The sequence below is a fragment of the Haliotis rufescens genome, unplaced genomic scaffold (assembly GCF_023055435.1).
Source record: "Haliotis rufescens isolate VD_foot unplaced genomic scaffold, xgHalRufe1.0.p SCAF_7, whole genome shotgun sequence".
Classification (NCBI taxonomy): Eukaryota; Metazoa; Mollusca; class Gastropoda; order Lepetellida; family Haliotidae; genus Haliotis; species Haliotis rufescens.
In genome coordinates, this window is record NW_025964361.1 from 8,416,292 (window position 1) to 8,428,586 (window position 12,295).

Consider the following 12,295-nt stretch of genomic DNA (forward strand, 5'->3'; position numbering starts at 1 on the left):
TAAGTCAAGTAGTACAAGTACTTTCATACATGACAAGTATTATGGTTCAGTACTTCAATCCTGCAGTCACTATCAGTGTTATTTACAGGTAGGGTTCTAGCCACCACATACTTGCTTTACGAGAACACTATAGTCCATTGACAAACCCACAATGGCCCTGCTACCAGAGGACCGACGAATGTAGTGGGGTCTTCTATATACGGCGGTTCAATGCCCTCCTATTCATATCACAGGTAAAACAAGATGTCCAGATTGTTAGGATCAACGCATATTCTTGTAGTGGCCTCTGAAATTTATGACCTTCCTGTTTGATTGTATAGGCCTGAAATATGTCTGTTATGAAGACCTAGAGTGAAGTGTGTATTTACTTGGTGGTGAGGAGGATATTTACTTGTAGTTGATTTATCAAGACGTGTTGAGACAAAGTAACAGGGGTACTGGTCTGTGGATTTCATCAGTATGTAACGACACTGACTGGTGTTCTTGGTCTAAGGGGCTTGACTTCCCTTGCTGTACACACTGGCGTCCGTTAGCTGTAACAAAAAATGCAATCTTGGGTTCAAATCCACGATGCTCAATCATTAACCGTGATCAATGGTTTCATTAAGGTTGTAACGTCTTCCATCCATAACTTTGGTTCTCCTGTCCGCATTCAACTGAAATGTCATCATATGGTTGCATACTGTTCCAATTTGCAATAAAGCCCATTTTCACAGCAGTCTTCTGAAATAACTTTTGGTGAAAAACAGAACTCAAATTCTGATATACAAATTCTTTTAAGATTTTACCTGATCTTTACTGGGGGAGAATTATTGTTTTATATAAAGCGACAACACCATTTCCATATCAAATAGAAATCTTTGCATACGAACAATTTTACCATGATTTGATATGAACATTTAACGAAACCATTATACATGTATATACATATAGTTTAATGAAACCACAATTGCCTACAGACTTTGTGGCTATATTATATTGAATTTATATGTGGTGAGACCACTAAATTTATTGATGCTGCTAATTGGGATGCTAGATATTTTAGATAGAATTCCATTTAACATAATCATCTGGACTACCACTGACTAGGCAGTTTGGTTAAATCACGATTCCACATGTGTCGTGACGACCACGACTACAGAATGCTGATATAATTAACCCCAAGAGAGTTATTAAGTTCATTATTTATTTGATGTCCTGAATGTCTGAAAGATATGAGGATACAACCACTGTTGTATGAGTCGGCGTCTATCAATATCTCTCGTGTAATCCGACTCAGCAATAACGGTAACTCCATCGGTCTCTGGTCTCGATCACCGCACTACGAACATCTCTGGCTCCACATAATGAAATTGTCCTCGCTTTACTTCCCCATAATGTAATAGAAGCACGCTTTAAACGGATAAGTATGATATTTTGATACCTCGAGATGATATTACTCGGTTCATTGATCAGAACCGAGGCCCTGCGATTCTTCAGTAACGTGGACAACTGGCTGATCCTTTCCAAATCAGAAAATTCTGCATCCTCTTTGATGTGAAGTGTTTCGAATTAAATCGTTCAACAGGGCTTGAATAATATCCCTATTCCCTAACATCATTTGATAAAATTTGTAACCATAATATCAAACTTTGATTATACAATATCGATTTCATATAATTTGATATTGCTTATAGATTTGCTCTTTGTAGTTTTTAAGTATGATAAAATATATATCAGATAACTGTTTTTTCGTAAAGAGAAGTTAAGAGGTGCCTGAAGAGACGAAACACATGTGGCTCCCGAAATATATATATAACGACTGTTTATCCCCGCTGTCAGAATCCTGCGTGGTCCATTTGGTATATCATCATCACTTATCCCCCAGATTCTATCTGAAATCAATTACATGTAATAGCAGCAACGCGCCTCAACACTATAGCCTTACGTAAGTCCCCTGTGACAGGGCAGTATTGCCGATGTGTAGTCTGAACTTGCTTGATCTCCCCAATATCTGGAATCCGCACAGTGTCAGTCTGCCTCATTATCCACTGTCATTGTTGAGGCTCTCTATCGGTGTCCTATAATATTATTTTGTAGTCTTACGTTTCGGTATCAGGCTGTAAATACAAGTTTGGCCCACACGCTTGCCTATATATATGGGCCAAAATAATATTTTAGGACACCGATAGAGAGCCTAAACAATATATATATATATATATATATATATATATATATATATATATATATATATATATATACATGTCTGTGTGTATATAATTTAATAATAATAATAATAATAATGTCACGCTTGCATCCAAAGTTCCAAGTTGTCCGACTCCCCATTGTTCTCGGTGCCTTAGGTTTGGTACCTCCCAATCTGTTGACCGACATCGGGAGAGTACCCGGGTTTGCTACCAGGAATACAGCCCTTCTGACAATCTGGGTTATGCAGAAGGCTGCAGTGTTGGGGAGTCTTCACATTCTCCAAAAAGTTCTGTGTGGGTTTGACAAGGCAGCGCTTCCTGGGATCTGGGCTGTCTCGACTATTGCCTTGATTCTTACCATTTGTAAAATGTGTTACACCGCATTAAGTAATATTCCAGCAACATCACTGTGAGGTCATCTGAAATAGGCGTTACATATCATATCCATGTCGGAATCAAACACGGGCCTTCGGCGTGACGAGCAAACGTTTTAACCACTAGGCTACCCAACGATCATTTATTGTGCGACGGATGTAGGGCAGCACAAAACTGGAAAGGTTTCTTATAATATTCAGTCATGATATTTGATATTGTTATAAATATTCATATTGCTGAATTTATGGATTTTGTAGTTTCTAGGTTAAACTTAGGGCAACACATGACATAATTTATTATTATGAAGATCAGTGTTTAACAATAATGATTCTTCACTCGGTTATGGGCTGTTGTAGGGCAAAACGAAATATGATGGATTTAAGCGACGTCACACAGAAAGCATGATGTCAATTACCATGAATATTAATTCCGTTTTACTCTTTTACAATGAATATTTGGCAGTATGATTTGGATGTTTATGGGTTATTAAAACAGCAGTCTCCCAGTCCGTTTGTAGATTAGGTGGTACCACATGCATGTAAATTATGCACAGGGTATACCGGTCTCGTTTGTCCACCGAAACATATTCCATTGAACATGAAAGGGCAAATAGCCGTGAAAAAATATATAAATGATCACTGAAAATAACATAACACACGTTATCCATAACGTGAATTTATTGTGTGTAATTCAATTTCTTCACGTCTTAAGTCCCCCACTGGGGAACCCCATAAGGCGGAGGCAGTGTTGGGGTCAAGCCTAAGGACACAGGCCTTTTTTGGCCTTCCTTACAGAAATAGTGCATTCTAATATTATTCATAGATTTGTCATAACGAGGGCTATGGTGTCGGTATGCTGTAGGGTAAAACATGGCTATTGATTACAGCAGTGATCCCCACAACACCGTTGTGACATTAGACGGTAAATCAAGACTTTGGTGAACACAGGCTGTGTCAATTATATCACCTTCGTTGCTGTTGTACAGTAGACCACAGACCAAGTTAAACAGATATCGAAAAATCATTGCTCGTGTCGCTGAGCTAGATTGAGGGCCTGATGTCGACAATGCCAGTACAGCCATCAAGATACTTTCAATTTCGCCAACAAATTGATTGATAATACGATATCCCTGAGAGTCTGGTTGTCATCGCTTGGTATAAAGGTGTTGCAGTGATCACGGCGGCCACAGATGTCCTAACCGGTCTCCCATACGTTGATCTCTGCGTTGCTGTTAATTACTCTCTCTTGATGGCTTATTATCCACGTTCTGAGTGTAAAGCACTTTTGCCTCAAGTTAATTACAAGTGTATTAAGGAGATATCAACATGCACTTATATTCTGGTTTGTGGAGTTATGAAGCATGCATCCTTCAATTCAAGTTGACGTTGTTTGAGATTTAAAGAAGTGGGGATTATACGTTTATGAGATGACGTTGACTCTTGTGTGTCAAAGTAAGAGGGATGCGTGTATGTGTGTGTGTGTGTGTGTGTGTGTGTGTGTTTGTGTGGAGGGGGGGGGGGGGGGGGGGGGGCGGGGCTTGGGTGGGATTGCGAGAGGGATTGCGAGTGTGTTATGTAGATATTGGCAGATATTTGTTCTAATTATACCATCAACTTTTTCTGATAATTTTTGAAGAATGATCAGAGTCGAGTTTGTGCCAAGAACACCGGAGACGAAATACTTAGACAAACTTCTTACAAAAAGCATTTATGAAATAGTGCAACAAATCTGCTTGGAGTTAGGGGGCACGGGAGGCCCAGTCGTCTAAGGCGCCGCGATTCGCTTTGCAGTGTTGCATCCCTTGGGCACACCAGAAACCTATGATTGTGGGTCAGAATCCCGGTTCGCCCCGATTATGTTTGTAGGTTTGTCAGCACCATACCCGTGCTCGTGGGTTTCACCGAAGTGGTAAACGTCTGAGACCTGCATCACAACGGGCTTTCCTCCCACATTAAGATGACACGCCGCGGTATAACTGGAATACCGTTAAAAGCGGCGTTAAACCCAACTCACTCACTCACTCTGCTTTCAGTTACAGCTGACCACTGATGTTACAGTAAGGTGCCTCAGAATCAGTTCGTTGTAACCGATGTTCATTGTTCACATGGACAATAACAATGAAGGTATATAGCCGTTTATTCGGGAGTGAGTGAGTATGGTTTTACGCCGCTTTGAGCAATATTCCAGCAATATCAGGGCGGGGGACCCCAGAAATGGGCTTCACACATTGTACCCATGTCGGGAATCGAACCTGGGCCTTCGGCGTGATGACCGAACACTGTTTATTCGTATTATCCGGAGTTGACTGTAGATAAATACGGTTATATGTTTCAGTTTAGTTTGTGTATATGGCTGTTGGTCAACTACAAGAATTTAATCAGTTAATTTATGATTTATTTCATTTTCAGACCATTTTTATTACCCTATCTTTTAACAAAGATGAAACTATATTATAACGTGAAAACACAAAGTTATCATGACGCAACTTTAAACACTTGATATTTAAAACTTAGTACACAGTCTAGGCAGTAAATGTATTGAGGTACTTTACAATGAGATTTTTTTCCACGAACAAAAAAATTCACAGTTCCGTCATCAGAACACGAGCATGTCTGACTTCTGTATGTCTTTAAAATACCAATTGATGCATTTGTGCAAACACTTTTTTTAAACCGGAAAACGCTGTGGAATTACCAATGACAGAAACTGCAATTTTTACACGTAGAAGTCCAACGTCCCAAAGGAATTATTTCGCATAATGCACAATAGCAATGCACGTCCTGAAATATCCCAGGTCGTCAGTAACAATAGCACGGAGTCTATAAAAGTGAGATGTGATCGATCAGGAACTAATTGGCAGGTTGAACCAGTGATTAGAGTCTAGTTCTGTATGAGAACGGGGCGACAGACCCATGTGTTGGGCTACATCGTGGGACCAGCGCCACTCCATCTCTCCAATCTGCCACCTGCCTACTCCGTCCTCCGGTAAATGCAGTAACGCCGGTTGCAGGTGAAAACAGAATGGTTATTGGTTACATCTAATCACATCTGCATGAAGCAGTTGATCCCGAGAAACAGGAGACCCATATATGACGAGTATGGCAAGTCCGACGGAGTAGTCGGAGAATGCTAAACGTGACCTTTAACGTTGTCGGATGTACGAATCGTCGAAATATTTGAATGATTTTCTTTACAGTAATCGTAAAATGCGAATGGCCGACTGCTATGTCACTGAATATCGAGAGACGTTGAGTTTAACGTAATTGGCCAATACGCATGCGTCAATTGTGTTCACGTCGCGTTACGCTGAACGTGGCCATTTAGCTTTGTCGGACACTGCGCAGCATCGACTTGATGTTATTGTATGATAGGAAACTGGACCACGACGTTGTTGGCTACGGCGAAAGGTTAACAATAAAATTGTAGGATATTGTGAAAATGTGATTTTGCCGTATATTGAGTCAAACGTTTCCCTAAAAAACCATCGATTCTAACGTTGCTGGAGATTGCGAATCGTATATCATATTCGCGTTGTTTGATATTGCACAACGTCAATTATAATTCTGTCGGATATTGCTGAACGTATATTATATTCAGGTTGTTTGATATTGCAAAACGTCAATTATAATGTTGTCAGATATTGCTAAACGTATATTATTTTCACGTCGTTTGATATTGCAAAACGTCGATTATAATGTTGTCGGATATTGTTGAACGTATATTATATTCACGTTGTTTGATATTGCAAACGTCAATTATAATGTTGTCGGATATTGTTGAAAGTATATTGTATTCACGTTGCTTGAAATTGCAAAACGTCGATTACATCGTTGTCGGATATTGTGAAACGTCTATGACACGTCGAACTCCTATCTATAACGAACTACACTTACATAATCATAACACGAATAACGATCTTTCGACAAGACGAAGTGTCTTTAAATGTCCCTTGGGGTTTGATAAAACCCTTAGCTTAAGGCAGTCGTATCTTATTATATTCTTGTACACATAACTGTTTCCTTTTGCAAAGGGGGCACGGGTGGCCCAGTCGTCTATGGCGCCGCGATTCGCTGTGCAGAGTTGCGTCCCTTGGGCACGCCAGAAACCTATGATTGTGGGTTCGAATCCCGGTTCGCCCCGATTATGTTTCTAGGTTTGTCAGCACCATACCCGTGCTCGTGGGTTTCACCGAAGTGGTAAACGCCTGAGACCTGCATCACTTCGGGCTTTCCTCCCACATTAAGCTGACACGCCGCGATATAACTGAAATACTGTTAAAAGCGGCGTAAAACCCAACTCACTCACTCCTTTTGCAAAATCCTTAGCTTTAAGATAATATATATTTGGGAATAAGTGTTTCAACACTTGGCAACGTTGATCATGTGGTTTGCAGGATAGATGAGAACGAACATGTCCACACTGACGCCATAAACATGTACAATATATATCTATTTAGTATTATTTATACAGGTATCATTTACAACATAAAATCCCAACACTAAGGATTTCGATAGCATTGTATATTTTGATAGTTTCTATAAAGGATTGTTTTACAAAAGACGGAAATATATAAGATGCGATTTATAAACCCAGCTTTTGTCATCTGACATATTTGTTAAATAATTACACACATTATGTTCGGATGACAGACTTAAGTGTCCCATAAACCTAGCATATCTTTAGTGCCAACACGTCGAGAAGGAGTGGTGTGTAACCAGGGCGTTCGGTCTGAACGTGAAGTTGCGACGTCAATCCGTTATTCACAACCTGCAGACGTTTTGAGACACAGAATATCCACGTTTTTGTCCTTTATATGGTACGGCTCATAAACATTAACACAACTCTATGCCTGTGCTCTGTAAAACGGTAATCATTAAATCCCGTCGCTGCAATGGAAGCCGACACATACATGCAACGTCGATCAATAGAGGATCATGCTCGATTGAGTTTCATAGCCTTGGCGTTGTGAGACACCTCGGGATTGTGTCTCGTGGACTGATACTGTCACTCGGGCGCATTTATGGGTCGTGAAAGTTTATTTACTTTCACGGTGAGCTGAGCTAGGGCTCCGTTGATGTCCTCTGTGATCCCAATGGGCATTGTTGGTGAAGACAGACACGTTTTGTCCAATAACCAACTATAAAGAAGTCTTTTAGAAGTGCCGTCCTTATATAGTACAATCAGAATCTCGAGATAGGTGTTAAGTGAACGCAGTTTAACGCGACAGTCAGCTCTGTTCCTGCTTTACCCTTATATTTTTATGTCTGTCTGTCTGAGCCAGGCCGAGCAGTGGGGGAATTATGAGTACCGTCACAGCAGAATTTTTTATTATTCCTAAATAAAAGCGAAAAATCCCTTGCCATATTCGTAAGGAATCTCTTCTTAAAGCAGAGTCGATTGTACGATTCCGACTATATCATAAGCAAGTGTTTATGACTCACTATCAAATAGTGATGATACCAGGTGTACGCGATTAGGTGCGTTTATACTGCCCCACCGGTGGCACCCGTCACAAACACATGCGAAGGCAAGTCAATGTTCACCTGAAAACAACACGGCAACATATGGTACAAGTCAAAATAATGAATTGCATCGGACCTCATTTTTGTCACAGATGCGTCAAATGTGGAAATGTCCTCCGCATGTCTACCATAAAACGTTTTGAAAGCTTTATTTCGGCCTGGAATGTTGTATCCTTTATCGACAACCTTTTAATGTTATATATCGTCATAACAGTACTGTTTTCAATTCAGTGGCAAAATATGCGTGCGATGAATTCTTTCAACAATAGCTTGCCTATAACAAAGGTTGCATTTCCTTTGAAGGAATGGAATTCGCGGATTGGGAAACTGACTATGAAATTGATGTTGTCCTCCTTAACAAAAACCTTTAATCTTCTCTCCGTCACCTTGTTGAGTCGGTCTTCTGTCTGCAGTTGACAAGCATGGGGTTGTATTTTTAATACCTTACTAGTAAATCATTCACACTTGTTTGCCTCAGCTGTTGATGAAAAACTTTCAAAGGCAAATACAAGGAGGCAGATGCTGGTACCCAAAGTCGTTTAATCCTTCGATCTCCTGAAATACCTGGCTCAACTTCTTAGAAAAGGATCCGCAATTCATTTTATTTAAAATTACAGCTCAATCTTTTCAAACTGTAACCATGTTTTCAATCTCCATTGCACTCAGCACAGGTCACCGGCCCACTCCGGTAAATGGGACTTTATTGCATGTCCCGGGAACACTGGAAGCTACCTCTGAGCGGGTAAAAATTATTATTGACTTTGCACAGAAGAAACATAAAGGCATGTATGTATTGGATGCAGATTGCATTTTATTCAAACAATTGATATACAGCTTGAGGATTAGCATGAACCTATTGGTGCATGTGTGCATTTGGTACGAATTGCATTTATGCCAAACAACTGATATATGTACTTTAAGGATTTGCATTAAAACCCCGGACAATGTGTTGTTGGAAGCCAACTGCATTTTTCATATCCTTTGATAAATGAAGTTCAAGGATTTCCATTAAACCATTGGTTCTCAGCAATTGGTACGATCGGGGAGCTTTGGTTAAATTGGAAACCTGTATGAAGACCTTGCAATAAAAAGATAGACCGTCTATTTATCGTGTCAAGAACAACACTAATATTTGACCGATGTGACGGGAGGTTGAGGAGGAAACGAACACGGTACTTTATTGGATCAGTTCAGTGACATGTCGAGATAAAGGTCTGTATTGGTGGCCAATAAAGATTAACACTTTTGTACTCAGGGTCAGGCTAGGTTGTTAATAACACTTTGAACTCTTCCAGGTCTCACTGTTGATAACAATACATGCTTTAGTACACTATACTGGCGGGTAGAACTGAGGGGCTTGATAAGTGGCTGGGTACAGACATGTTCTCATACCACATAGCTGGAGCGTAGATTATGATGGAACCTTACACCACTATGCCCATCGAACTATAACACTTTGACATAATTGTCTCTACTGAAATACTTTTGTGATGATGGGTTGCCTTTACCATATGACATAAAACGAATGAGTGAGTGAAAAAATTCCCTTGATCACGCTGCTTCGGTGTATGTGAGTGAGTGAGTGAGTTGGGTTTAACGCCGCTTTTAACAGTATTCCAGTTATATCACGGCGGGTCAGCTTAATGCGGGAGGAAAGCCTGAAGTGATGCAGGTCTCAGACGTTTACCATTTCTGTGAAACCCACGAGCACGGGTATGGTGCTGATAAACCTAGAAACATAATCGGGGCGAACCGGGATTCGAACCCACAATCATAGGTTTCTGGCGTGCCCAAGGGACGCAACTCTGCACAGCGAATCGCGGCGCCTTAGACGACTGGGCCACCCGTGCCCCCATAAAACGAACGACGAATATTACTTCAATGTAATAGTGGAAAAGAGAAGGGTATTTGGTGGAGTTTTAGAGTACTACCACCGATTCCAATGATATTACTTCACAATATGGAAACAGGATATGTCTGTTTTAGCCAGAGATACCTTTCGGATTGTTAGTATGAATGGAGTATGAGATATTATATTTCCAACAGAACGGAATGGCACAATGTGGAAATTCAATTTATACCAAATGTAGAACACATCAAAGAAAGAAATGTTTGATGATATGTTTGTATTTACTTATTTACAAATCTATATTCTGTAAACAATTTCGAAGTGCACCTGGTGTTTGAGAACTGTTTTCTATAAAAACAAACTTTGCAGAGCAAATTGATTGAAATCCCTCTTCCTCTCATTTTTTTAGTTTATTGTTTATCTATTTGATAATGATTTTCTTCAAGTCAATTACAGACAGAACACACACGTCACACAGCGTTCGCATGTACTCTGTAACACTTTCATATTCACGCCGCATTATCTACCATCCACTGACATACACGATCCAGAAGAAATGTGAAAGATCCATGATCGTAATTTACAACGTGTTCCTGCCACGAACGTAACGACTTCTACAACGGTGTTACGTTGCCGTTGCAGTTGTACTGCGTGACTGAAGTAGTAGGGAGATAGTGCTGGCAGATGTGGCGTTTCGCCTAACGAATCCCCACATTCGGTACACCATTATCAGATCCCTTGGCGTATGGTATTTCCCATTTATCCGAGATTCATATATCCAACTGTTCCCCCGCCAGGGGGCGCTCCCTGCTACAATACCGGTAAACTCTTTCTGTGAAATACTGATCATATATTATTTGTGTAATTGCCCGGTTAACAGCGTTCATTCACTGCTTAGTGAATGTCATCAAGTTGCCGACCAACACGTGAACAATACACTTTTACCTTTAGCGATAATCCATTCGTCCGAGCATTTCTTAAAGAGATAATTATTGATATTCTTACTAACTACATTTTGACGTTCGCGTCAACTGCAGATGAAATATAGGTATGATTTTCTCTTGCCCGTCGTGACAGGCATATACTACTCCCTATTGAAAGATGGTGAGGTGAGGTGAAATGGGGTTTAACGTCGCGTCAAAGATTATTGCACTTATATAGCGACGTGCATGTACGTGTGTGTGTGTTTGTGTGGCTGCTTGTGCTAGTCCGGACCGATGCCGATTTATAGTGCTAGCTCACTGAGATACCATGCCGCAGTTTAACATGAATACCCCACTCAGACACAGTATATTGACTCCGAGCCGATCAGTCCTTGTTTTAGCCCCTTAATGCTGAGCGCCAGACAGGGTAACAACAAGTACCATCTTTTAACGTCTTTGGGTATGACGCCGGGGATCGAACCCCGGACCTTCCGCTCTCCGGGCGGACGCGCTACCACTAGACCACGGAGGCGGTCCCTATTGAAAGAAAAATAACTACTAATTGAGAGGAAGCCGAACCTCAAATCCTTAATTCAGAATATTTCCAGGTTTAGTTGTATAATGATGTCAGATCTGACCAACTGTTCCCCATTAACCCCCAATCAGCATAATACAAAGGCATTATCGGCAGTGATGACGATGTTTACAGACATTTACGCACAAACATTGGAATTACACAAATCTTAAATACTGTTATCTTCTCGGCAGGCTAAATGAATACCAACATCATCCCCAAGGACCATGCAAACCTTCTGTAAAACCAGTCAGTACACTCAGGTTAAAATCAATTAAATTAATAATAGACCGAGCGCTTAATACTTTTTAGACGAGGCCCACTGCCGTAGGAGAGACAACGGGTCTTCCGTATTGATTTGACGTATGTTTACCATTGGTTGTTGGATTGTCCCTTTGCGATAAGAACTCACTTCCCTGTTTCGTATCGATTAGTCTAATTGTTTTGTTCAAGAAAGAAATATTTTATTATGGATTTATTAGTTTAACGTATTATGTTTTATTTATTCAAAGCGTTAGTTAGATTTTAATCAGGGTCAATGTAATCCTGTATATATAATATAGTGCGGACATTCATATTACCAATACCGGATATCTTCAAAACACATACACTCCACTGTCATGTAGCACACTGTAGCTTGAATGACTTCATGACATCCAAAGGAGGCATGTACATTAACACTGTTAATTGGAGTGTGTTTGACACTCAAATAAGTTTCGTTATAACTGATATTTCACTATATCAAACGGCGGTACATGCTGAAATGTGTTGTTATCCAGTCTGGCGCTCGGCATTAAGGGGCTAAAACAAGGACTGGTCAGCTCGGAGTCAGTATACTGTGTCTGAATGGGGTATTCATTTTAAAC

The 12,295-nt window shown here is 40.4% G+C and overlaps 1 protein-coding gene across 1 annotated transcript in view; it reads left to right on the top strand.

Annotated features, from left to right (window-relative positions):
• Nucleotides 1-12,295, top strand: part of LOC124144457 (guanylate cyclase soluble subunit alpha-2-like) — a 103,330-nt gene that overhangs the window by 34,473 nt on the left and 56,562 nt on the right. The window lies entirely within an intron of this gene.